Below are 21,315 nucleotides of genomic sequence, written 5' to 3' on the forward strand. Positions count from 1 at the left end.
TAGCCCGTAGAACCCCAAAAGCAACGGGATGAGTTCTGGTCACATACTCGCTCAAAATGACGTCCTGGAATTCTCCTGGAACTCCCTCCCCTCTCAGCCTCTCAAGGTTTCCTCCAGCGTGTCGGTTCCCACAGACCAGACCTTTGGTCTGACACCTGACAGTCCAGATGCCACGCGTGCTGCCGCGTGGCGGCGGTGTCACAGCTCGGGACAAGAGGAGGCCCCACGGTGCGGGCTGGGGCGCCAGGCACCGCGACGGGCGCTGAGGGTGGGGGTGATCCCCCTGACCGCCGCCGCGCTCCCAGAAAGGGGACAGAACAAGAGGCAAAAAAAAAAAAAAAAAAAAAAAAAGCCTACGGCACCAGTATTCCCAGGCGGTCTCCCATCCAAGTACTGACCAGGCCCGACCCTGCTTAGCTTCCGAGACCAGACGAGACCGGGCGCGTTCAGGCCGGCATGGCCGGAGACGGCGGAGGGCGCCCCTGCCCCGCTCAAGAAGCCGAGCCTCTCTGCGCTTCCCCTCTCCGGGCCTGTTGCGTTCGCCGGCCGGGTCCGGCGGGCTCCGCGGGACTGGGGAGAGGGGCGGGGCGGCGTGGGGGGCTGTCCAGACACACACACACACACACACACACACACACACACGCGAGATGGGCCTCCACGGCTGGACCCGCCAAGGTGGAGACCTTCCAGCCCCCCTCCTCTCCTCGCCTCCTTCACCTACCTGCCCCCCACCCCCAGCGCGCCGCCCCTGCTGACTGAGCACACGCACGGGGCGCTCGACCTTTGCCCCCAGCCAGGGGCCGCCCTCCCCCACAAACCCTTTCAGCTGTGCCCCCCGCCCTGTGCGTGGGCTGCCGCCTATTCCCCAGGGCCAGGGCTGGGGCACAGCGCATGGGGGAGGGGAGCGAGTGTAGGGGCGTCTCTCGGGATGTGTCCCATGGGTGTGGTGGGGTGGGGTGGGGTGCTTTGGGGGGCTCTGAAGAAATCAATCCCCTCCATCTCCTCCCTCTGGAAAACCCCCAAGCCCTTGGAGAACTGCCCGCACCGCTACCGTGGGGGCCGGGACCCTCCTCTGTGTCCTCCTGTGGCCCAGTCCAAGGGGCCTGGGCCTGGCCGGGGCTGCATTGGACCCCGACCACCCTGGCGTGTGGACTCCCTAAAAATCGGCGATTAGATATTGGATTCCAGCTTCATGGAGGTCATTTCACTAATGAGTGCACCGGAAAGAGTTTCCTAAACCATCTGTGAGGGTGGCAACTGAAAGAGAATTTTAAAGCTGACAGAATAGGCGAGGGAAGGCATAGGAGATTTCCACACCCAGCAAGGAAGACTTTCCCGAAATGGAAGAAAGAAACGAGCAAACAGAGACACCGGTAGCCCGCCCGGATCAGAGTCTGTCCCTGAGAGAAAGTACCCTGACCAGGTTCACCCGTGGGTGGTTGGCGAGCTAGCGGCATTCAGAAGAGCGAGGCCCGCAGTCTGTGCGGAAGACACCTGCACTCGGGTGTGTGTGGCGGCACAATTCACAAGCAGCTCCAGATGTTAAACCAAGGAGAAGCCAGGGAGTTCCCAACGCCCCAGGTGTCCTCAGCCCACGACCGGCTGCTGTGGGAATGCGAAGCCCGGCTCCTTGTCTCAGAGCGGGACAACCAGGAGGTGTGATGTCCACCCCGGGGTTCCCAGGAGGATCAGGCTGAAGCTGGGACTTGGCCTCAACGTGTCCCCTCGCCTGGCCACCCCCTTCCCCTTCCTGCTCCTCTACTCCTGGTGCCACTCCATCCAGGGGCCAGACCTTAAAGAGTCACCGCAAGAGAATCCTGGTCCCAAAGGAGCCTTCTGGGGGACCCGTGCTGAGAGAGGTTGTGGGCATGGCCTGCTGGGGCTCTGCCCGACCCAGGGCTGAGAGATGCAACCTCCCAGCTCTGGGTCCCTGCAGGAAGTGTTGGCAAGCACAGGGCCAGTCCTCCAAAGGCCCAGGTGCAGGGAGCCCAGGCCAAGCAGCCTGTGGAAGAAGCCACTTGCCGTGCCACCCCGGGAACACCACTGCAGGCCCCGGCCCTTCCCACCTCCTCCTCCTCCCCCCCCCCCGCGCCCCCGCCCGACATGGCGCAGGGCTCAGAGACACCTCAGACTCTTGCTACCCAAAGTGCAAAGGGCATCAGTTGCTCCTCCAAACCCCCCGCCCAGCAGACCACGTTGTCCAGCCAGCCCCCGGGCCTCCCTGGGGTACCCAGCACAAAAGTGCAGACACCCACCGGACCCTCAATCTCAGTTTTTGGATGTTTTTGCCACTCTAAGGACCCGCAGGCCAGCTGGGCCTTCTGGCAGGACAGAGAGCCCCGGAATCCGACGTGGAGAGCTGCGTGTGGAGAGCTGCGTGTACGTCCCCATCAGGAGGCCGTCCCCACCTCCGCCGCTCTCCCCTCGCGGGGAGCGGCAGCCGCAGGGCCTCAGGGAAGACACCAGGCTGGGCCCCCACGGCACAGCGGGGGCACGTCCCCCACACGCGACTTAGGGATGGCTGCTCGAGACTGCTGCGTCCACCCTGCTGCCGGGTTTCTGGAGGGCTTCCTGGAAGCAGCGTCCACACCAAGCCCTTGGAAGGCCCAGGCGACGGGGGAGCCGGTCATGCAGGGGCCGAGGATGGTGACGGGCAAGGAGGAGCATGTCAGGCAGGGGCCGAAGACGGTGACGGTGACGGGCCGGGTAGGAAGGAGCCGTTCAGGCAGGGGCCGAGGACGGTGACGGGCCTGGCCGGGGAGGAGTGCGTCAGGCAGGGGCACAGGAGACGGGCGGGGTAAGGGTTAGGGTTACAGTTAGGGCACAATTCACAATCGCAAAGATGTGGAAGCGACCCGAGTGCCCATCCATCCAGGAGTGCATTAATAAAATCTGGCGCGTGGACACCACGGAGTGCCATTCGGCCCTGAGGAGCAGCGGTGAGAGGGCACCTCTCGTGTTCTCCCGGCCAGAGCTGGAACCCGTTCCAGTAAGCCAAGTATCCCAAGAATGGACACACGAGCGCCACGTGAGCGCGCTCACCACCAAATCGGTACGAACGGATGGACACCTAAGTGGACACAGAGGAATCACCTTCATCGGGTGGGCGTCGGGCGGGCGGGAGGAGGGGATGGGCATACACATCCATTAGGAATGGGGTGGGTGCGCACCGACTGGGGGATGGGCGCACTTGAAGCTAATGACCGGAGGGGGGAGGCTGGGAGAGGACAACGTACCCGACCTTAACATTGGTACCCCCACAATACGCTGGAACAACATGAGAGGTAAATGAATAAGAACACAGGGGGGAGGGGGGCACGGGCAACACATGTCACCTGGATACTTGGACTCCCATCAACTGCTTGAAAAGAGAGAGAAAAGAAAATGCAATAATAGAGGTAAGAGACACGTTTTAAAAATAATGAATCCGAAGAGAAAAGTAAAAGGAGGCCTGTGGAGCAGGTCTGGGTGTGACTCCGGATCCCCCAACATCAGGTGCCACCACCAAAGATTCCTACGTGGAGCCCATAGAACCCCAAAAGCAACGGGACGAGTTCTGGTCACGTACTCCCTCAAAATGACATCCTGGCCTTCTTCTGGAACTCCCTCCCCTCTCAGACTCTCAAGGTTTCCTCCAGCGTGTCGGTTCCCACAGACCAGACCTTTGGTCTGAGACCTGACAGTCCAGATGCCACGCATGCTGTCGCGTGGCGGCGGTGTCGCGGCTTGGGACAAGAGGAGGCCCCACGGTGCGGGCTGGGGTGCCAGGCACCGCGGCGGGCGCTGAGGGTGGGGGTGACCCCCACCCCGGTCCGCCGCCGCGCTCCCAGAAAGGGGACAGAACAAGAGGCAAAAAAAAAAAAGCAGCAGCAGCCTACCGCACCCGGTATTCCCAGGCGGTCTCCATCCAAGTACTAACCAGGCCCGACCCTGCTTAGCTTCCGAGAACAGACGAGATCCGGCGGGCGCGTTCAGGGTGGTGTGGCCCTAGACGGTGGAAGGCGCCCCTGCCACGCTCAAGAAGCCGAGCCTCTCTGCGCTTCCCCGCCGCCTCCTCCCGCCCCAGGCCCCGCGCCGGGCCGGGACTGTTGAGTTCGCCGGCCGGGTCCGGCGGGCTCCGAGGGACAGGGGTGACGGGCGGGGCGGGGCGGGCCGGGGTGGGGAGCTGTCTCTCTATACACACCCACACACACTCACACTCACTCAACAAGATGCGATTCCACGGCTGGACTCGCCAAGGTGGAGACCTTCCAGCCCCCCTCCTCTCCTCGCCTGGCCTACTTCACCTACCAGCTGCCCAACCCCCAGCGCGTCCCCGCCGCCGCCACTGCTGACTGCGCACGCGCAGGGCTCTCGCCCTTTGACCCCAGCCAGGGGCCGCCCTCCCCGACAACCTCTTTCAGCTGCGCCCCCCCCCAGCCCTGTGGGTGGGCTGCCCCCTATTCCCCCAGACCAGGGCCGGGGCACAGCGCAAAAGGGAGGGGAGCGAGTGTATGGGGCGTCTCTCTCTCTCTCACTCTCTCTCACTCTCTCTCTCTCTCTCTCTCTCTCTCTCTCTCTCTCTCTCTCTCTCTCGGGATGTGTCCCATGGGTGGGGTGGGGTGGCGTGGTTTGTGTGGCGCTGAAGAAATCAGTCCCCTCCATCTCCTACCACTGGAAAACGCCCAAGCCCTTGGAGAACTGCCCGCACCGCTACCGTGGGGGCCGGGACCCTCCTCTGTGTCCTCCTGTGGCCCAGTCCAAGGGGCCTGGGCCTGGCCGGGGCTGCATTGGACCCCGACCACCCTGGCGTGTGGACTCGCTAGAAATCGGCGATTAGATATTGGATTCCAGCTTCATTGAGGTCATTTCACTAATGAGTGCACCGGAAAGAGTTTCCTACTCCATCTGTGAGGGTGGTAACTGAAAGAGAATTTTAAAGCTGACAGAATAGGTGAGGAAAGGCATAGGAGATTTCCACACCCAGTAAGGAAGCCTTTCCCGAAATGGAAGAAAGAAACGAGCAAACAGAGACACCGGTAGCCCGCCCGGATCAGAGTCTGCCCCTGAGAGAAAGTACCCTGACCAGGTTCACCCGTGGGTGGGTGGCGAGCTAGCGGCATTCAGAAGAGCGAGGCCCGCAGTCTGTGCGGAAGACACCTGCACTCGGGTGTGTGTGGCGGCACAATTCACAAGCAGCTCAGATGTTAAACCAAGGAGAAGCCAGGGAGTTCCCAACGCCCCAGGTGTCCTCAGCCCACGACCGGCTGCTGTGAAAATGCGAAGCCCGGGTCCGGGTCTCAGAGCAGGACAACCAGGAGGTGTGATGTCCAGCCTGGGGTTCCCAGGAGGATCAGGCTGAAGCTTGGACTTGGCCTCAAAGTGTCCCCTCACCTGGCCACCCCCTTCCCCTTCCTGCTCCTCTACTCCTGGTGCCCCTCCACCCAGGGGCCAGACCTTAAACAGTCACCCGCAAGAGAATCCTGGTCCCAAAGAAGCCTTCTGGGGGACCCGTGCTGAGAGAGGTTGTGGGCATGGCCCGCTGGGGCTCTGCCCGACCCAGGGCTGGGAGATGCAACCTCCCAGCTCTGGGTCCCTGCAGGAAGTGTCGGCAAGAACAGGGCCAGTCCTCCAAAGGCCCAGGTGCAGGGAGCCCAGGCCGAGCAGCCTGTGGAAGAAGCCACATGCCGTGCCACCCCGGGAACACGACTGTAGGTCACGGCCCCTGCCACCTCCTCCTCCTCCTCCTCTCCCCGACATGGAGCAGGGCTCAGAGACACCTCAGACGCTGCTAGCAAAGTCCAAAGGGCATCAGTTGCTCCTCCAAAGCGCACCCCCGACCCCCAGCAGGCCGCGTTGTCCAGCCAGCCCCTGGGCCTCCCTGGGGTGCCCGGCACAAAAGTGCAGACACCCACCTGACTGGCAATATCAGCTTGAGGACGTTTCTGCCACTCTAAGGACCCGCAGGCCAGCTGGGCCTCCGGGCAGGACAGAGAGCCCCGGAATCCGACGCGGAGAGCTGGGTGTACGTCCCCACCAGGAGGCGGTCCCCACCTCCACGGCTCTCCCCTCGCGGGGAGCGGCAGCCGCAGGGCCTCAGAGAAGACACCGGGCTGGGCCCCCGCGGCACAGTGGGGGCACGTGCCCCGCCCGCGACTTAGCGAGGGCTGCGCGAGACTGCTGCGGCCGCCCGGCTGCCGGGTTCCTGGAGGGCTTCCTGGAAGCAGCGTCCACACCAAGCCCTCGGAAGGCCCAGGCGACGGAGGAGCCCGTCAGGCAGGGGCCGAGGTGGGGAGGAGCGAGTCAGGCAGGGGCCAAGGTGATGGGCCGGGCGGGGAGGAGCGTGTCACGCAGGGGCAGAGGATGGTGACAGGCCGGGCGGGGAGGAGCCGGTCAGGCAGGGGACGAGGACAGTGACGGGCCTGGCGGGGGAGGAGCGCCTCAGGCAGGGGCAGAGGAGACGGGCTGGGTAGGGGTCAGGGTTACAGTTAGGGCGCCATTCACAATCGCAAAGATGTGGAAGCGCCCCGAGTGCCCATCGATCCACGGGTGCATTAATAAAATGTGGCGCGTGGACACCACGGAGTGCCGTTCAGCTATGAGGAACAGCGGTGAGAGGGCACCTCTCGTGTTCTCCCGGCCAGAGCTGGAACCCGTTCCAGTAAGCCAAGTGTCCCAAGAACGGACACAAGAGCGCCACGTGCGCGCGCTCGCCAGCAGATTGGTAGGAACCGATGGACACCTAAGTGGACACAGAGGAATCGCCTTCATCGGGTGGGTGTCGGGCGGGCGTGGGCAGGGGATGGGCATGCACATCCATTAGGAATGGGGTGGGTGCGCACCAACCGGGGCATGGGCGCACTTGAAGCTCTGACCCGAGGGGGGAGGCGGGGACAGGGCGATGCAGCTGACCTTAACATTGGTACCCCCACCATACGCTGGGAGAAAATGAGAAATAAATGAATCAGAAAACGGGGGGGAGGGGGGCACGGGCAATACATGTCACCTCAATACGTGGACTCCCATGATCTGCTCGGAAAGAGAGAGAAAAGGAAATGTAATCATAGAGATAAGACACACCTTTTCAGAAAATGAATCCGAAAAGAAAAGTAAAATGAGGCCTGTGGAGCAGGTCTGCGTGTGACTCCGGATCCCCCAACATCCAGTGCCACCACCAAAGATTCCTACGTGTAGCCCGTAGAACCCCAAAAGCAACGGGATGAGTTCTGGTCACATACTCGCTCAAAATGACGTCCTGGAATTCTCCTGGAACTCCCTCCCCTCTCAGCCTCTCAAGGTTTCCTCCAGCGTGTCGGTTCCCACAGACCAGACCTTTGGTCTGACACCTGACAGTCCAGATGCCACGCGTGCTGCCGCGTGGCGGCGGTGTCACAGCTCGGGACAAGAGGAGGCCCCACGGTGCGGGCTGGGGCGCCAGGCACCGCGACGGGCGCTGAGGGTGGGGGTGATCCCCCTGACCGCCGCCGCGCTCCCAGAAAGGGGACAGAACAAGAGGCAAAAAAAAAAAAAAAAAAAAAAAAAGCCTACGGCACCAGTATTCCCAGGCGGTCTCCCATCCAAGTACTGACCAGGCCCGACCCTGCTTAGCTTCCGAGACCAGACGAGACCGGGCGCGTTCAGGCCGGCATGGCCGGAGACGGCGGAGGGCGCCCCTGCCCCGCTCAAGAAGCCGAGCCTCTCTGCGCTTCCCCTCTCCGGGCCTGTTGCGTTCGCCGGCCGGGTCCGGCGGGCTCCGCGGGACTGGGGAGAGGGGCGGGGCGGCGTGGGGGGCTGTCCAGACACACACACACACACACACACACACACACACACACACACACACACACGCGAGATGGGCCTCCACGGCTGGACCCGCCAAGGTGGAGACCTTCCAGCCCCCCTCCTCTCCTCGCCTCCTTCACCTACCTGCCCCCCACCCCCAGCGCGCCGCCCCTGCTGACTGAGCACACGCACGGGGCGCTCGACCTTTGCCCCCAGCCAGGGGCCGCCCTCCCCCACAAACCCTTTCAGCTGTGCCCCCCGCCCTGTGCGTGGGCTGCCGCCTATTCCCCAGGGCCAGGGCTGGGGCACAGCGCATGGGGGAGGGGAGCGAGTGTAGGGGCGTCTCTCGGGATGTGTCCCATGGGTGTGGTGGGGTGGGGTGGGGTGCTTTGGGGGGCTCTGAAGAAATCAATCCCCTCCATCTCCTCCCTCTGGAAAACCCCCAAGCCCTTGGAGAACTGCCCGCACCGCTACCGTGGGGGCCGGGACCCTCCTCTGTGTCCTCCTGTGGCCCAGTCCAAGGGGCCTGGGCCTGGCCGGGGCTGCATTGGACCCCGACCACCCTGGCGTGTGGACTCGCTAAAAATCGGCGATTAGATATTGGATTCCAGCTTCATGGAGGTCATTTCACTAATGAGTGCACCGGAAAGAGTTTCCTAAACCATCTGTGAGGGTGGCAACTGAAAGAGAATTTTAAAGCTGACAGAATAGGCGAGGGAAGGCATAGGAGATTTCCACACCCAGCAAGGAAGACTTTCCCGAAATGGAAGAAAGAAACGAGCAAACAGAGACACCGGTAGCCCGCCCGGATCAGAGTCTGTCCCTGAGAGAAAGTACCCTGACCAGGTTCACCCGTGGGTGGTTGGCGAGCTAGCGGCATTCAGAAGAGCGAGGCCCGCAGTCTGTGCGGAAGACACCTGCACTCGGGTGTGTGTGGCGGCACAATTCACAAGCAGCTCCAGATGTTAAACCAAGGAGAAGCCAGGGAGTTCCCAACGCCCCAGGTGTCCTCAGCCCACGACCGGCTGCTGTGGGAATGCGAAGCCCGGCTCCTTGTCTCAGAGCGGGACAACCAGGAGGTGTGATGTCCACCCCGGGGTTCCCAGGAGGATCAGGCTGAAGCTGGGACTTGGCCTCAACGTGTCCCCTCGCCTGGCCACCCCCTTCCCCTTCCTGCTCCTCTACTCCTGGTGCCCCTCCATCCAGGGGCCAGACCTTAAAGAGTCACCGCAAGAGAATCCTGGTCCCAAAGGAGCCTTCTGGGGGACCCGTGCTGAGAGAGGTTGTGGGCATGGCCTGCTGGGGCTCTGCCCGACCCAGGGCTGAGAGATGCAACCTCCCAGCTCTGGGTCCCTGCAGGAAGTGTTGGCAAGCACAGGGCCAGTCCTCCAAAGGCCCAGGTGCAGGGAGCCCAGGCCAAGCAGCCTGTGGAAGAAGCCACTTGCCGTGCCACCCCGGGAACACCACTGCAGGCCCCGGCCCTTCCCACCTCCTCCTCCTCCCCCCCCCCCCCGCGCCCCCGCCCGACATGGCGCAGGGCTCAGAGACACCTCAGACTCTTGCTACCCAAAGTGCAAAGGGCATCAGTTGCTCCTCCAAACCCCCCGCCCAGCAGACCACGTTGTCCAGCCAGCCCCCGGGCCTCCCTGGGGTACCCAGCACAAAAGTGCAGACACCCACCGGACCCTCAATCTCAGTTTTTGGATGTTTTTGCCACTCTAAGGACCCGCAGGCCAGCTGGGCCTTCTGGCAGGACAGAGAGCCCCGGAATCCGACGTGGAGAGCTGCGTGTGGAGAGCTGCGTGTACGTCCCCATCAGGAGGCCGTCCCCACCTCCGCCGCTCTCCCCTCGCGGGGAGCGGCAGCCGCAGGGCCTCAGGGAAGACACCAGGCTGGGCCCCCACGGCACAGCGGGGGCACGTCCCCCACACGCGACTTAGGGATGGCTGCTCGAGACTGCTGCGTCCACCCTGCTGCCGGGTTTCTGGAGGGCTTCCTGGAAGCAGCGTCCACACCAAGCCCTTGGAAGGCCCAGGCGACGGGGGAGCCGGTCATGCAGGGGCCGAGGATGGTGACGGGCAAGGAGGAGCATGTCAGGCAGGGGCCGAAGACGGTGACGGTGACGGGCCGGGTAGGAAGGAGCCGTTCAGGCAGGGGCCGAGGACGGTGACGGGCCTGGCCGGGGAGGAGTGCGTCAGGCAGGGGCACAGGAGACGGGCGGGGTAAGGGTTAGGGTTACAGTTAGGGCACAATTCACAATCGCAAAGATGTGGAAGCGACCCGAGTGCCCATCCATCCAGGAGTGCATTAATAAAATCTGGCGCGTGGACACCACGGAGTGCCATTCGGCCCTGAGGAGCAGCGGTGAGAGGGCACCTCTCGTGTTCTCCCGGCCAGAGCTGGAACCCGTTCCAGTAAGCCAAGTATCCCAAGAATGGACACACGAGCGCCACGTGAGCGCGCTCACCACCAAATCGGTACGAACGGATGGACACCTAAGTGGACACAGAGGAATCACCTTCATCGGGTGGGCGTCGGGCGGGCGGGAGGAGGGGATGGGCATACACATCCATTAGGAATGGGGTGGGTGCGCACCGACTGGGGGATGGGCGCACTTGAAGCTAATGACCGGAGGGGGGAGGCTGGGAGAGGACAACGTACCCGACCTTAACATTGGTACCCCCACAATACGCTGGAACAACATGAGAGGTAAATGAATAAGAACACAGGGGGGAGGGGGGCACGGGCAACACATGTCACCTGGATACTTGGACTCCCATCAACTGCTTGAAAAGAGAGAGAAAAGAAAATGCAATAATAGAGGTAAGAGACACGTTTTAAAAATAATGAATCCGAAGAGAAAAGTAAAAGGAGGCCTGTGGAGCAGGTCTGGGTGTGACTCCGGATCCCCCAACATCAGGTGCCACCACCAAAGATTCCTACGTGGAGCCCATAGAACCCCAAAAGCAACGGGACGAGTTCTGGTCACGTACTCCCTCAAAATGACATCCTGGCCTTCTTCTGGAACTCCCTCCCCTCTCAGACTCTCAAGGTTTCCTCCAGCGTGTCGGTTCCCACAGACCAGACCTTTGGTCTGAGACCTGACAGTCCAGATGCCACGCATGCTGTCGCGTGGCGGCGGTGTCGCGGCTTGGGACAAGAGGAGGCCCCACGGTGCGGGCTGGGGTGCCAGGCACCGCGGCGGGCGCTGAGGGTGGGGGTGACCCCCACCCCGGTCCGCCGCCGCGCTCCCAGAAAGGGGACAGAACAAGAGGCAAAAAAAAAAAAGCAGCAGCAGCCTACCGCACCCGGTATTCCCAGGCGGTCTCCATCCAAGTACTAACCAGGCCCGACCCTGCTTAGCTTCCGAGAACAGACGAGATCCAGCGGGCGCGTTCAGGGTGGTGTGGCCCTAGACGGTGGAAGGCGCCCCTGCCACGCTCAAGAAGCCGAGCCTCTCTGCGCTTCCCCGCCGCCTCCTCCCGCCCCAGGCCCCGCGCCGGGCCGGGACTGTTGAGTTCGCCGGCCGGGTCCGGCGGGCTCCGAGGGACAGGGGTGACGGGCGGGGCGGGGCGGGCCGGGGTGGGGAGCTGTCTCTCTATACACACCCACACACACTCACACTCACTCAACAAGATGCGATTCCACGGCTGGACTCGCCAAGGTGGAGACCTTCCAGCCCCCCTCCTCTCCTCGCCTGGCCTACTTCACCTACCAGCTGCCCAACCCCCAGCGCGTCCCCGCCGCCGCCACTGCTGACTGCGCACGCGCGGGGCTCTCGCCCTTTGACCCCAGCCAGGGGCCGCCCTCCCCGACAACCTCTTTCAGCTGCGCCCCCCCCAGCCCTGTGGGTGGGCTGCCCCCTATTCCCCCAGACCAGGGCCGGGGCACAGCGCAAAAGGGAGGGGAGCGAGTGTATGGGGCGTCTCTCTCTCTCTCACTCTCTCTCACTCTCTCTCTCTCTCTCTCTCTCTCTCTCTCTCTCTCTCTCTCTCTCTCTCTCGGGATGTGTCCCATGGGTGGGGTGGGGTGGCGTGGTTTGTGTGGCGCTGAAGAAATCAGTCCCCTCCATCTCCTACCACTGGAAAACGCCCAAGCCCTTGGAGAACTGCCCGCACCGCTACCGTGGGGGCCGGGACCCTCCTCTGTGTCCTCCTGTGGCCCAGTCCAAGGGGCCTGGGCCTGGCCGGGGCTGCATTGGACCCCGACCACCCTGGCGTGTGGACTCGCTAGAAATCGGCGATTAGATATTGGATTCCAGCTTCATTGAGGTCATTTCACTAATGAGTGCACCGGAAAGAGTTTCCTACTCCATCTGTGAGGGTGGTAACTGAAAGAGAATTTTAAAGCTGACAGAATAGGTGAGGAAAGGCATAGGAGATTTCCACACCCAGTAAGGAAGCCTTTCCCGAAATGGAAGAAAGAAACGAGCAAACAGAGACACCGGTAGCCCGCCCGGATCAGAGTCTGCCCCTGAGAGAAAGTACCCTGACCAGGTTCACCCGTGGGTGGGTGGCGAGCTAGCGGCATTCAGAAGAGCGAGGCCCGCAGTCTGTGCGGAAGACACCTGCACTCGGGTGTGTGTGGCGGCACAATTCACAAGCAGCTCAGATGTTAAACCAAGGAGAAGCCAGGGAGTTCCCAACGCCCCAGGTGTCCTCAGCCCACGACCGGCTGCTGTGAAAATGCGAAGCCCGGGTCCGGGTCTCAGAGCAGGACAACCAGGAGGTGTGATGTCCAGCCCGGGGTTCCCAGGAGGATCAGGCTGAAGCTTGGACTTGGCCTCAAAGTGTCCCCTCACCTGGCCACCCCCTTCCCCTTCCTGCTCCTCTACTCCTGGTGCCCCTCCACCCAGGGGCCAGACCTTAAACAGTCACCCGCAAGAGAATCCTGGTCCCAAAGAAGCCTTCTGGGGGACCCGTGCTGAGAGAGGTTGTGGGCATGGCCCGCTGGGGCTCTGCCCGACCCAGGGCTGGGAGATGCAACCTCCCAGCTCTGGGTCCCTGCAGGAAGTGTCGGCAAGAACAGGGCCAGTCCTCCAAAGGCCCAGGTGCAGGGAGCCCAGGCCGAGCAGCCTGTGGAAGAAGCCACATGCCGTGCCACCCCGGGAACACGACTGTAGGTCACGGCCCCTGCCACCTCCTCCTCCTCCTCCTCTCCCCGACATGGAGCAGGGCTCAGAGACACCTCAGACGCTGCTAGCAAAGTCCAAAGGGCATCAGTTGCTCCTCCAAAGCGCACCCCCGACCCCCAGCAGGCCGCGTTGTCCAGCCAGCCCCTGGGCCTCCCTGGGGTGCCCGGCACAAAAGTGCAGACACCCACCTGACTGGCAATATCAGCTTGAGGACGTTTCTGCCACTCTAAGGACCCGCAGGCCAGCTGGGCCTCCGGGCAGGACAGAGAGCCCCGGAATCCGACGCGGAGAGCTGGGTGTACGTCCCCACCAGGAGGCGGTCCCCACCTCCACGGCTCTCCCCTCGCGGGGAGCGGCAGCCGCAGGGCCTCAGAGAAGACACCGGGCTGGGCCCCCGCGGCACAGTGGGGGCACGTGCCCCGCCCGCGACTTAGCGAGGGCTGCGCGAGACTGCTGCGGCCGCCCGGCTGCCGGGTTCCTGGAGGGCTTCCTGGAAGCAGCGTCCACACCAAGCCCTCGGAAGGCCCAGGCGACGGAGGAGCCCGTCAGGCAGGGGCCGAGGTGGGGAGGAGCGAGTCAGGCAGGGGCCAAGGTGATGGGCCGGGCGGGGAGGAGCGTGTCACGCAGGGGCAGAGGATGGTGACAGGCCGGGCGGGGAGGAGCCGGTCAGGCAGGGGACGAGGACAGTGACGGGCCTGGCGGGGGAGGAGCGCCTCAGGCAGGGGCAGAGGAGACGGGCTGGGTAGGGGTCAGGGTTACAGTTAGGGCGCCATTCACAATCGCAAAGATGTGGAAGCGCCCCGAGTGCCCATCGATCCACGGGTGCATTAATAAAATGTGGCGCGTGGACACCACGGAGTGCCGTTCAGCTATGAGGAACAGCGGTGAGAGGGCACCTCTCGTGTTCTCCCGGCCAGAGCTGGAACCCGTTCCAGTAAGCCAAGTGTCCCAAGAACGGACACAAGAGCGCCACGTGCGCGCGCTCGCCAGCAGATTGGTAGGAACCGATGGACACCTAAGTGGACACAGAGGAATCGCCTTCATCGGGTGGGTGTCGGGCGGGCGTGGGCAGGGGATGGGCATGCACATCCATTAGGAATGGGGTGGGTGCGCACCAACCGGGGCATGGGCGCACTTGAAGCTCTGACCCGAGGGGGGAGGCGGGGACAGGGCGATGCAGCTGACCTTAACATTGGTACCCCCACCATACGCTGGGAGAAAATGAGAAATAAATGAATCAGAAAACGGGGGGGAGGGGGGCACGGGCAATACATGTCACCTCAATACGTGGACTCCCATGATCTGCTCGGAAAGAGAGAGAAAAGGAAATGTAATCATAGAGATAAGACACACCTTTTCAGAAAATGAATCCGAAAAGAAAAGTAAAATGAGGCCTGTGGAGCAGGTCTGCGTGTGACTCCGGATCCCCCAACATCCAGTGCCACCACCAAAGATTCCTACGTGTAGCCCGTAGAACCCCAAAAGCAACGGGATGAGTTCTGGTCACATACTCGCTCAAAATGACGTCCTGGAATTCTCCTGGAACTCCCTCCCCTCTCAGCCTCTCAAGGTTTCCTCCAGCGTGTCGGTTCCCACAGACCAGACCTTTGGTCTGACACCTGACAGTCCAGATGCCACGCGTGCTGCCGCGTGGCGGCGGTGTCACAGCTCGGGACAAGAGGAGGCCCCACGGTGCGGGCTGGGGCGCCAGGCACCGCGACGGGCGCTGAGGGTGGGGGTGATCCCCCTGACCGCCGCCGCGCTCCCAGAAAGGGGACAGAACAAGAGGCAAAAAAAAAAAAAAAAAAAAAAAAAAGCCTACGGCACCAGTATTCCCAGGCGGTCTCCCATCCAAGTACTGACCAGGCCCGACCCTGCTTAGCTTCCGAGACCAGACGAGACCGGGCGCGTTCAGGCCGGCATGGCCGGAGACGGCGGAGGGCGCCCCTGCCCCGCTCAAGAAGCCGAGCCTCTCTGCGCTTCCCCTCTCCGGGCCTGTTGCGTTCGCCGGCCGGGTCCGGCGGGCTCCGCGGGACTGGGGAGAGGGGCGGGGCGGCGTGGGGGGCTGTCCAGACACACACACACACACACACACACACACACACACACACGCGAGATGGGCCTCCACGGCTGGACCCGCCAAGGTGGAGACCTTCCAGCCCCCCTCCTCTCCTCGCCTCCTTCACCTACCTGCCCCCCACCCCCAGCGCGCCGCCCCTGCTGACTGAGCACACGCACGGGGCGCTCGACCTTTGCCCCCAGCCAGGGGCCGCCCTCCCCCACAAACCCTTTCAGCTGTGCCCCCCGCCCTGTGCGTGGGCTGCCGCCTATTCCCCAGGGCCAGGGCTGGGGCACAGCGCATGGGGGAGGGGAGCGAGTGTAGGGGCGTCTCTCGGGATGTGTCCCATGGGTGTGGTGGGGTGGGGTGGGGTGCTTTGGGGGGCTCTGAAGAAATCAATCCCCTCCATCTCCTCCCTCTGGAAAACCCCCAAGCCCTTGGAGAACTGCCCGCACCGCTACCGTGGGGGCCGGGACCCTCCTCTGTGTCCTCCTGTGGCCCAGTCCAAGGGGCCTGGGCCTGGCCGGGGCTGCATTGGACCCCGACCACCCTGGCGTGTGGACTCGCTAAAAATCGGCGATTAGATATTGGATTCCAGCTTCATGGAGGTCATTTCACTAATGAGTGCACCGGAAAGAGTTTCCTAAACCATCTGTGAGGGTGGCAACTGAAAGAGAATTTTAAAGCTGACAGAATAGGCGAGGGAAGGCATAGGAGATTTCCACACCCAGCAAGGAAGACTTTCCCGAAATGGAAGAAAGAAACGAGCAAACAGAGACACCGGTAGCCCGCCCGGATCAGAGTCTGTCCCTGAGAGAAAGTACCCTGACCAGGTTCACCCGTGGGTGGTTGGCGAGCTAGCGGCATTCAGAAGAGCGAGGCCCGCAGTCTGTGCGGAAGACACCTGCACTCGGGTGTGTGTGGCGGCACAATTCACAAGCAGCTCCAGATGTTAAACCAAGGAGAAGCCAGGGAGTTCCCAACGCCCCAGGTGTCCTCAGCCCACGACCGGCTGCTGTGGGAATGCGAAGCCCGGCTCCTTGTCTCAGAGCGGGACAACCAGGAGGTGTGATGTCCACCCCGGGGTTCCCAGGAGGATCAGGCTGAAGCTGGGACTTGGCCTCAACGTGTCCCCTCGCCTGGCCACCCCCTTCCCCTTCCTGCTCCTCTACTCCTGGTGCCCCTCCATCCAGGGGCCAGACCTTAAAGAGTCACCGCAAGAGAATCCTGGTCCCAAAGGAGCCTTCTGGGGGACCCGTGCTGAGAGAGGTTGTGGGCATGGCCTGCTGGGGCTCTGCCCGACCCAGGGCTGAGAGATGCAACCTCCCAGCTCTGGGTCCCTGCAGGAAGTGTTGGCAAGCACAGGGCCAGTCCTCCAAAGGCCCAGGTGCAGGGAGCCCAGGCCAAGCAGCCTGTGGAAGAAGCCACTTGCCGTGCCACCCCGGGAACACCACTGCAGGCCCCGGCCCTTCCCACCTCCTCCTCCTCCCCCCCCCCCGCGCCCCCGCCCGACATGGCGCAGGGCTCAGAGACACCTCAGACTCTTGCTACCCAAAGTGCAAAGGGCATCAGTTGCTCCTCCAAACCCCCCGCCCAGCAGACCACGTTGTCCAGCCAGCCCCCGGGCCTCCCTGGGGTACCCAGCACAAAAGTGCAGACACCCACCGGACCCTCAATCTCAGTTTTTGGATGTTTTTGCCACTCTAAGGACCCGCAGGCCAGCTGGGCCTTCTGGCAGGACAGAGAGCCCCGGAATCCGACGTGGAGAGCTGCGTGTGGAGAGCTGCGTGTACGTCCCCATCAGGAGGCCGTCCCCACCTCCGCCGCTCTCCCCTCGCGGGGAGCGGCAGCCGCAGGGCCTCAGGGAAGACACCAGGCTGGGCCCCCACGGCACAGCGGGGGCACGTCCCCCACACGCGACTTAGGGATGGCTGCTCGAGACTGCTGCGTCCACCCTGCTGCCGGGTTTCTGGAGGGCTTCCTGGAAGCAGCGTCCACACCAAGCCCTTGGAAGGCCCAGGCGACGGGGGAGCCGGTCATGCAGGGGCCGAGGATGGTGACGGGCAAGGAGGAGCATGTCAGGCAGGGGCCGAAGACGGTGACGGTGACGGGCCGGGTAGGAAGGAGCCGTTCAGGCAGGGGCCGAGGACGGTGACGGGCCTGGCCGGGGAGGAGTGCGTCAGGCAGGGGCACAGGAGACGGGCGGGGTAAGGGTTAGGGTTACAGTTAGGGCACAATTCACAATCGCAAAGATGTGGAAGCGACCCGAGTGCCCATCCATCCAGGAGTGCATTAATAAAATCTGGCGCGTGGACACCACGGAGTGCCATTCGGCCCTGAGGAGCAGCGGTGAGAGGGCACCTCTCGTGTTCTCCCGGCCAGAGCTGGAACCCGTTCCAGTAAGCCAAGTATCCCAAGAATGGACACACGAGCGCCACGTGAGCGCGCTCACCACCAAATCGGTACGAACGGATGGACACCTAAGTGGACACAGAGGAATCACCTTCATCGGGTGGGCGTCGGGCGGGCGGGGGGAGGGGATGGGCATACACATCCATTAGGAATGGGGTGGGTGCGCACCGACTGGGGGATGGGCGCACTTGAAGCTAATGACCGGAGGGGGGAGGCTGGGAGAGGACAACGTACCCGACCTTAACATTGGTACCCCCACAATACGCTGGAACAACATGAGAGGTAAATGAATAAGAACACAGGGGGGAGGGGGGCACGGGCAACACATGTCACCTGGATACTTGGACTCCCATCAACTGCTTGAAAAGAGAGAGAAAAGAAAATGCAATAATAGAGGTAAGAGACACGTTTTAAAAATAATGAATCCGAAGAGAAAAGTAAAAGGAGGCCTGTGGAGCAGGTCTGGGTGTGACTCCGGATCCCCCAACATCAGGTGCCACCACCAAAGATTCCTACGTGGAGCCCATAGAACCCCAAAAGCAACGGGACGAGTTCTGGTCACGTACTCCCTCAAAATGACATCCTGGCCTTCTTCTGGAACTCCCTCCCCTCTCAGACTCTCAAGGTTTCCTCCAGCGTGTCGGTTCCCACAGACCAGACCTTTGGTCTGAGACCTGACAGTCCAGATGCCACGCATGCTGTCGCGTGGCGGCGGTGTCGCGGCTTGGGACAAGAGGAGGCCCCACGGTGCGGGCTGGGGTGCCAGGCACCGCGGCGGGCGCTGAGGGTGGGGGTGACCCCCACCCCGGTCCGCCGCCGCGCTCCCAGAAAGGGGACAGAACAAGAGGCAAAAAAAAAAAAGCAGCAGCAGCCTACCGCACCCGGTATTCCCAGGCGGTCTCCATCCAAGTACTAACCAGGCCCGACCCTGCTTAGCTTCCGAGAACAGACGAGATCCGGCGGGCGCGTTCAGGGTGGTGTGGCCCTAGACGGTGGAAGGCGCCCCTGCCACGCTCAAGAAGCCGAGCCTCTCTGCGCTTCCCCGCCGCCTCCTCCCGCCCCAGGCCCCGCGCCGGGCCGGGACTGTTGAGTTCGCCGGCCGGGTCCGGCGGGCTCCGAGGGACAGGGGTGACGGGCGGGGCGGGGCGGGCCGGGGTGGGGAGCTGTCTCTCTATACACACCCACACACACTCACACTCACTCAACAAGATGCGATTCCACGGCTGGACTCGCCAAGGTGGAGACCTTCCAGCCCCCCTCCTCTCCTCGCCTGGCCTACTTCACCTACCAGCTGCCCAACCCCCAGCGCGTCCCCGCCGCCGCCACTGCTGACTGCGCACGCGCGGGGCTCTCGCCCTTTGACCCCAGCCAGGGGCCGCCCTCCCCGACAACCTCTTTCAGCTGCGCCCCCCCCAGCCCTGTGGGTGGGCTGCCCCCTATTCCCCCAGACCAGGGCCGGGGCACAGCGCAAAAGGGAGGGGAGCGAGTGTATGGGGCGTCTCTCTCTCTCTCACTCTCTCTCACTCTCTCTCTCTCTCTCTCTCTCTCTCTCTCTCTCTCTCTCTCTCTCTCTCTCTCGGGATGTGTCCCATGGGTGGGGTGGGGTGGCGTGGTTTGTGTGGCGCTGAAGAAATCAGTCCCCTCCATCTCCTACCACTGGAAAACGCCCAAGCCCTTGGAGAACTGCCCGCACCGCTACCGTGGGGGCCGGGACCCTCCTCTGTGTCCTCCTGTGGCCCAGTCCAAGGGGCCTGGGCCTGGCCGGGGCTGCATTGGACCCCGACCACCCTGGCGTGTGGACTCGCTAGAAATCGGCGATTAGATATTGGATTCCAGCTTCATTGAGGTCATTTCACTAATGAGTGCACCGGAAAGAGTTTCCTACTCCATCTGTGAGGGTGGTAACTGAAAGAGAATTTTAAAGCTGACAGAATAGGTGAGGAAAGGCATAGGAGATTTCCACACCCAGTAAGGAAGCCTTTCCCGAAATGGAAGAAAGAAACGAGCAAACAGAGACACCGGTAGCCCGCCCGGATCAGAGTCTGCCCCTGAGAGAAAGTACCCTGACCAGGTTCACCCGTGGGTGGGTGGCGAGCTAGCGGCATTCAGAAGAGCGAGGCCCGCAGTCTGTGCGGAAGACACCTGCACTCGGGTGTGTGTGGCGGCACAATTCACAAGCAGCTCAGATGTTAAACCAAGGAGAAGCCAGGGAGTTCCCAACGCCCCAGGTGTCCTCAGCCCACGACCGGCTGCTGTGAAAATGCGAAGCCCGGGTCCGGGTCTCAGAGCAGGACAACCAGGAGGTGTGATGTCCACCCCGGGGTTCCCAGGAGGATCAGGCTGAAGCTTGGACTTGGCCTCAAAGTGTCCCCTCACCTGGCCACCCCCTTCCCCTTCCTGCTCCTCTACTCCTGGTGCCCCTCCACCCAGGGGCCAGACCTTAAACAGTCACCCGCAAGAGAATCCTGGTCCCAAAGAAGCCTTCTGGGGGACCCGTGCTGAGAGAGGTTGTGGGCATGGCCCGCTGGGGCTCTGCCCGACCCAGGGCTGGGAGATGCAACCTCCCAGCTCTGGGTCCCTGCAGGAAGTGTCGGCAAGAACAGGGCCAGTCCTCCAAAGGCCCAGGTGCAGGGAGCCCAGGCCGAGCAGCCTGTGGAAGAAGCCACATGCCGTGCCACCCCGGGAACACGACTGTAGGTCACGGCCCCTGCCACCTCCTCCTCCTCCTCCTCTCCCCGACATGGAGCAGGGCTCAGAGACACCTCAGACGCTGCTAGCAAAGTCCAAAGGGCATCAGTTGCTCCTCCAAAGCGCACCCCCGACCCCCAGCAGGCCGCGTTGTCCAGCCAGCCCCTGGGCCTCCCTGGGGTGCCCGGCACAAAAGTGCAGACACCCACCTGACTGGCAATATCAGCTTGAGGACGTTTCTGCCACTCTAAGGACCCGCAGGCCAGCTGGGCCTCCGGGCAGGACAGAGAGCCCCGGAATCCGACGCGGAGAGCTGGGTGTACGTCCCCACCAGGAGGCGGTCCCCACCTCCACGGCTCTCCCCTCGCGGGGAGCGGCAGCCGCAGGGCCTCAGAGAAGACACCGGGCTGGGCCCCCGCGGCACAGTGGGGGCACGTGCCCCGCCCGCGACTTAGCGAGGGCTGCGCGAGACTGCTGCGGCCGCCCGGCTGCCGGGTTCCTGGAGGGCTTCCTGGAAGCAGCGTCCACACCAAGCCCTCGGAAGGCCCAGGCGACGGAGGAGCCCGTCAGGCAGGGGCCGAGGTGGGGAGGAGCGAGTCAGGCAGGGGCCAAGGTGATGGGCCGGGCGGGGAGGAGCGTGTCACGCAGGGGCAGAGGACGGTGACAGGCCGGGCGGGGAGGAGCCGGTCAGGCAGGGGACGAGGACAGTGACGGGCCTGGCGGGGGAGGAGCGCCTCAGGCAGGGGCAGAGGAGACGGGCTGGGTAGGGGTCAGGGTTACAGTTAGGGCGCCATTCACAATCGCAAAGATGTGGAAGCGCCCCGAGTGCCCATCGATCCACGGGTGCATTAATAAAATGTGGCGCGTGGACACCACGGAGTGCCGTTCAGCTATGAGGAACAGCGGTGAGAGGGCACCTCTCGTGTTCTCCCGGCCAGAGCTGGAACCCGTTCCAGTAAGCCAAGTGTCCCAAGAACGGACACAAGAGCGCCACGTGCGCGCGCTCGCCAGCAGATTGGTAGGAACCGATGGACACCTAAGTGGACACAGAGGAATCGCCTTCATCGGGTGGGTATCGGGCGGGCGTGGGCAGGGGATGGGCGTGCACATCCATTAGGAATGGGGTGGGTGCGCACCAACCGGGGCATGGGCGCACTTGAAGCTCTGACCCGAGGGGGGAGGCGGGGACAGGGCGATGCAGCTGACCTTAACATTGGTACCCCCACCATACGCTGGGAGAAAATGAGAAATAAATGAATCA

At 63.1% G+C, this 21,315-nt stretch overlaps 6 pseudogenes; all 6 read right to left on the reverse strand.

Annotated features, from left to right (window-relative positions):
• Positions 1 to 350: 350 nt before the first annotated feature.
• On the reverse strand, positions 351 to 468 carry LOC142863684 (uncharacterized; annotated as a pseudogene).
• A 3,403-nt stretch (positions 469 to 3,871) lies between these two features.
• LOC142863742 (uncharacterized) lies at positions 3,872 to 3,993 on the reverse strand (annotated as a pseudogene).
• A 3,527-nt stretch (positions 3,994 to 7,520) lies between these two features.
• Positions 7,521 to 7,638, reverse strand: LOC142863686 (uncharacterized; annotated as a pseudogene).
• A 3,419-nt stretch (positions 7,639 to 11,057) lies between these two features.
• On the reverse strand, positions 11,058 to 11,179 carry LOC142863749 (uncharacterized; annotated as a pseudogene).
• A 3,531-nt stretch (positions 11,180 to 14,710) lies between these two features.
• LOC142863687 (uncharacterized) lies at positions 14,711 to 14,828 on the reverse strand (annotated as a pseudogene).
• Positions 14,829 to 18,235: 3,407 nt separating this feature from the next.
• On the reverse strand, positions 18,236 to 18,357 carry LOC142863743 (uncharacterized; annotated as a pseudogene).
• Positions 18,358 to 21,315: the final 2,958 nt, after the last annotated feature.

The sequence above is a fragment of the Microcebus murinus genome, chromosome 22 (assembly GCF_040939455.1).
Source record: "Microcebus murinus isolate Inina chromosome 22, M.murinus_Inina_mat1.0, whole genome shotgun sequence".
NCBI lineage: Eukaryota > Metazoa > Chordata > Mammalia > Primates > Cheirogaleidae > Microcebus > Microcebus murinus.